At 51.2% G+C, this 5,580-nt stretch overlaps 1 long non-coding RNA gene across 1 annotated transcript; it reads right to left on the minus strand.

The window, feature by feature from the left end:
* Positions 1–623: 623 nt before the first annotated feature.
* On the minus strand, positions 624–3,433 carry LOC144379548 (uncharacterized). Its single transcript, XR_013442706.1, has 3 exons — positions 3,377–3,433; positions 2,886–3,027; positions 624–1,121 (listed from the first exon to the last, which is right to left on the minus strand). It is a non-coding gene; the product is annotated as an uncharacterized LOC144379548 (long non-coding RNA).
* Positions 3,434–5,580: the final 2,147 nt, after the last annotated feature.

Here is a 5,580-nt window from a genome sequence, read left to right on the forward strand (position 1 = left end):
TGCCCTTGAATGGCTGCTTCTTGGGAGGAACGTGTGCCTGGGTGATGTGGACATCCTGATACCAAACCAGGATAGGCTTTCACTGGCGCTAACTCAACACTTTCCACGTGGCTGAACTGGGCCGGTGCTTTCCCAATAATTCTAGAAATCGGGAACCTGACTTCCATCGTGCAGGTAAATAAATGGAGGTTGAAATATAGAAGTGGGTCTCTGCATCCCAGGAGCAAACACACTTCCAGCCCAGGAGAAGGCTGCCTGCTCTTTGGGGGAGCAAATCCCTCAACTTCAGCTCCCAGTTCCTGCAAGGTTTGTCACCAAGAGGTTTCCACCCACTCCCAGCTTTTTCCTCAAAATGCCATAAAGGAAAGTTTGTCTAACTCCGGGTTCTTTGCATTCTGTTTAGAGACACAGATAAAAATGTGTTCATTATCCCATCTGCGGCCGCTCAAATGAGAGAAAAGTGCTTCTGTATTAGGCGACGCAATCCACCCAAACCTTTTTACTTCTATTAAAAAAGCATGAAGGCAATTTACCGGGATGCGCCTGTCACCGTTTGAAAAGCAGAAAGGCCTCTTTTATCTTCCGATTTATTTACAGGTGCAGCCTAGTGACAGAGGCAAGTGTTTTTCCAGCGCAGTGACTTGGAGGGAACTTGGGAGGAAAAGCTGCTCTCAGATGCTCCCTTGTCCCTCAAGATGAGTGTGGCACTGCCCCCGAATCACACAGTCCCGAAGCAAGTCCCCACCTGCTGAAGCCACCAGCAGACACACTCCCTCAGTTGGTCCTACCCCTGCCAAGGCACCAGCTAGGTCTCTGCGGGTTTCCCTCCACCCCGGGTGGAGAGGGGAGAGCAATGTGGGCGCTCCTAGTAGGAAGTGGGCTCAGAGAGGAGGAGGGGGACATCCAGAAGGATTTTGTGTTTCCAAGAATCTGCTCGGTACAAAATGGGGCCAAAGGGTAGTGCTGACATCATCACCTTTTTGGGAAATTTTAGCGGTAGACCTTGATTTCTCTGGGGTGACTTCTGTGTTGTCCTCACTGGAGATATCTTTTGACGTTTTCAAGGAAACCTTCTCCAAGGAGCCCTCTGGGCACCGTTTCAACTCCTCTCGCTGTAGACACTGAGAAAACACGAAGGAAGAACGGGGCCTGAGAGAGGGGTAATGGTGCTCCGTGTATACATGGTACTTCCAGGCCAGGTTCAAATCAGACATCAGATGTGGCCACAAAAGACCTTTTCTCTCGCGATCAACAACTTTTACTGGGTCCCTGCCCTAGCTGCCGGGCTCAGCATTCAGGGCTCGAGATACAAATGCAGGCGAGGTGCAACCCTGCTCGGTGTGGGGGAGAGGGGGCGGCGGCGGGGAGAGACAGGCAAGAAAGGAAATCATCCAAACAGGAGGCAGAGCAAAGTAAGTAGCAAGGAGAGGTGTCCGAAAGGTGTTGTACGAGCACAGAGAAAGAATGAATTCATTCTGAGTTGGGACTTGGGGAAGGTGGGATTTCCCCCCTGGGAAGGCAGCATTTTCTTTGGTCTCCAGGAATGAAGGGTTTTCAGAACACACCCGAGGTGGCGGCGGGGTGGGGGGTGGGGGGGCGCGGGGGTTGCGGGGGGGAGTGGCAGCTCTGAGTATTCCCTCTGCCCTGCTCTGGACAGAAGAGCACAGCTGGGGCACAGTCACACCTCCCGCCAAGGGCCCCCTGTCATCCTCAGGGGCTTCCGCCGGCTCTGGCCCTCATTGCCATGCTGCCAGTATCTGGTCCCAGCGACCTGGCTGGTTGCCACGCACACCTCTGCAGGGAGCACTCAGGACTCGGGGACTCCGCGTGCTGGGAGCCACAACTGGGTTGAAACCTTCAGAGCTTCAGGCTGAAATCAACAGTGCAAGAGGGGGGTTGCAGTGGATGCTGAGTCCAAATTACCCCCTGAGAAGCACTGAGGGAAGCACTGGGATCCACATCGTCCACCCTAATTGAGGGCCAATACGGATTTTGGATTTTTCTATGAAGGACCGTAGAGTCCATACCCCTCAGTGTGCTTTCACTGCCTTTTACAATCTGACGCCTGCCTGACCACCTCCCCCAGCAGGACACCCACTCCACCCCTCTCTGTATCCCGTGCTCCAACTTCAAGGAAGCACTTCTCCTTCTCCCTCTGCCTGCACTCTCCTGGGGACCTCCTAGGGTGGCATGCTCCTCCATTAGCACTGCGCCCTCTTGGAGGCACCTTTGCCCTTGTTTGACCTTCAAGGCAGAGATGAATGTTCCTACTCTCCAGATGGAGAGACGCGGTGGGGGGGTGGGCGTGGGGAGCACAGAGAAGATGGGCGTTTAACCAGAGCCATGGCCAGCTCTCCTGTCTCCTAATTCTGAGCCCAGAGCCCCATCCTCCCTGCTGTGGTTCCAACCTTTTAACTTCCCAGGATCTCTTTTATTGTTTTTCCTTCCACAGACCCCAGGGACTCCTATGATGTCATCCCCAGCCAATCATAGCTCCCAAGGAGCATGAGATAACCACTGTTAGCGCACGGAGTTGACACAATCCCAGTTAAAAGCAGAGAAAGCCGATGTTTTAGGTAAGCCTTGTGGCCCGAGTGCAGATAACAGTATGATTTCTGTTGGGCTATTTGAGACATTGACAGAAGCTCTCAGAACCTTTTATTATGACTTTCCCTGGGGGTCCAAAGACCTTAGGTTGGGAAATACTGTGCAATTTTTATAGCAACCACAATTTCCAGGAGAAAAATCAGGACCTATGGTGTGACAACTACGAATCCATGTAAGGCATGATAAGACAGGCTGTTTGAACTCAGTACTGTTTCCAAAAATCTGGGTTAGGTTGCCATTCATTCACTCACACATTCACTCACTTATTAAGCGCCTACCGTGTGCCAGGTGCTGGGGCATAGTGAAGACTAGGAACACAGCTCCTGCCTTCACAGAGCTGCCAGTTCGTTTACACAGAATGACCCCGAATAGTGTGGAACAGAAGAAAGCGTCAAAGTCTGGGAGGATTTGAAAGCCTGTCTGGAGAAGGAGACATCTGAGTTTAGTTTTGGAAGATAAACAATAATTTGCCATGGGTAAGAACAGAAGATTAAGAGGAAAGAGCATGAATAAATAAAGGTTGAGGGTATGAAATTACAACTCATGGGAGCTACAAACAGTGTCTTAGAATTATAAAGATGGAGGCAGAGATGGAGATGGAGATGGAGGTGGGGAGGGGTGAGGCTCCAGGCCAGGAAGGAGCCAGGCGAGGAAAGATCCTGCACTCCGCCCCTATACCAGCACACCCCACCCCACCCACACGCCCCACCTCCGCTAACCCACAAAAAACAGTCTTAGACAATGCATGTTCCAGGCAATTGCTCCTGACCTTGAACATTCTGTGCTCTTCTTCCTCCACCTCCGGGATTCCTCTGGATACTCATCAATCCCTCTACTCTCTCATCACGGCAGAAAGCGGGACAGGAAGCACTCTTGCCCTCATGCAGTTTTTAGTCTAAGAGGCAAACATCGATCTAATAATCAAATGCGTAAATGTAGATCACAAATATCAAATGCAATATCCGTGTGATTTTTTTAAAATTACAGATATGAAATGTAAATAGCGAATGTCAATTAGAAGCCGTGCTATGAAGGGGAGCTACGTGCTTGGTGCCGTAGAGGCTTGTAACAGAGAGGTGGGAAAGATTTTTCAGAAGTACTAAAAACTGAACTGAGAACCACAGATAAGGATTAATGCCGCCCTTGCTCTTGGCCTCTTGGATGTTGATAACCTAGTTGAACCTCCTTTCTTCGGGTTTGGACTTGGTTTCCTACTTGGCCCCAGGCTTGGCTGGACCCCCTGACTTTTCCAACTTGCCCAGGCTGGGCTGAGAGGGCCCCTCCCAGGGTAGACTCTGGCCTTAGGGCAAAGGGGAGCCATGAGAGGGCTTTCCACAGGGAAAAGATTTTTCCACACCTCCAGCCCTAAGTCCTCTCTAAACTCCACACTTGCCAATCCAAGTACCTGCACCCCATCCTTGGTTGGGTTAAGACCTCCCAAATCTAACTTGGCCAGATAAAGTCTCCAGAAGGAGGGAGCAATTAACAGCATCGAATGCCACAGAGAGTAATGGGACGATAAGGGCTGAGAAGGGCCCATTGATACGCAATATGAAATCGTATGTGACCTTGGCCAGATAAGGTCAATGGCATAAAAAGGCAGCAGCCAGGCTACCTTTGGTGGAGGAGATAAGGGAAATAAGAAAAAAGAAGCATCAAGTATGGACTATTCTTTCAAGACACTTGGCTGAGAAAGGGAAGGAGAAAGAACAGCAACCGGAAAGGAATCCTGGTAGTGAGGAGTTTTGTTTACCACATGGGATGACCTGAGCATCTTTATGGGCTCAAGGTAGGGGCCAGAGGGGAGGCTGAGGGGGGGCTCTATGTGCAGAGGGACTGGTGGAAGGAGTGTAGTTCCCGGGGCTGTGGGGAGGGGGCCAGATTCACAGAGTAGAGGAGGGGTCTGCATAGGGCGGAGAGAAGACTCCCCGGGGCCAACACTGTGACTAGAGCCCACTGACTCTAGGGTCGGCAGACAGGACAGGAACACAGGAGAGATACACAGGCCGCCTACTACAGGGGCCCATAAACTAGGGCCCAGCCAGCCCCTGCTGGACAGGGGCATGAACGGGGTTGACATGACCAGACCACGTGGGTTATTAAAGGGAGGCTCTCTGGAGGAAGTGATATTTAAGAAGAGTGATGAGCAATGCAGGGCTTGGGAAAGGACCTTCTGATTCAGGAAAAGGGCTGGTTTGGGGCCTTGCGGAGAGGCAGAGGGGAGGTACGGGGAGCCCTGTCTGTCTTGACGAGACAGACACACAGGCACACGGATGGAGGAAGAGCCCAGTGCAGTGGTAAGAACATGAATTCCGAAGGCAAGACACTAAGTTCACACCTGGCTCGGTTTACTAACAAGCGATGTGATTTGGGGCAAGTTACTTGAATCTCTCAGCGCTTCAGTTTCTCCTTCTGTGAAATGGACACGATGGCATATGCGGAAGTGCTTGGGGCCACTATTTTCCAGGCAGTTGTTCCGCGGCCCACAACTTAGTGCTAAGACAGCCTCATACACTGGTCTCTCTGTCGTGATGTATAGACAGACAGATGGACAGATAGAGATAGGAGTCCCAGACCACATTTATCACCTAGCCTGCTTCTGACTTTATCAGAAAAAATAACTTGGGCACCTCTGCCTCTGAGGCACATTTCTAAACCATGGGTCCTGAAATCTGGGACATCCCCGTGGCTCCTTGGTCTGAAGGGGCAAATACCAGCGTCCACACTATTAACCTTCTCTTCAGGTCTTTGGCGCAAAGAAACGTGGTAATAAAAGTCTTTCAAGTCCAACTGGAAAACATGGATTTTGACCAGCCTCTCTTCCCCTGCTGTCCCCTCTCCATCCCACAATAGAGATGCTGGTTTTCCTCCCAACATTCGTTTTCCTCTCCTTCCAAGGCAGTAGAATTTTCCTGGGCATGTGCCGCCCAGAGTGAAGACTACATAACCCAGCCTCCCTCACAGCGAAGTGTG

This window comes from Halichoerus grypus, chromosome 11 (genome assembly GCF_964656455.1).
Source record: "Halichoerus grypus chromosome 11, mHalGry1.hap1.1, whole genome shotgun sequence".
In the NCBI taxonomy this organism is placed as follows: domain Eukaryota; kingdom Metazoa; phylum Chordata; class Mammalia; order Carnivora; family Phocidae; genus Halichoerus; species Halichoerus grypus.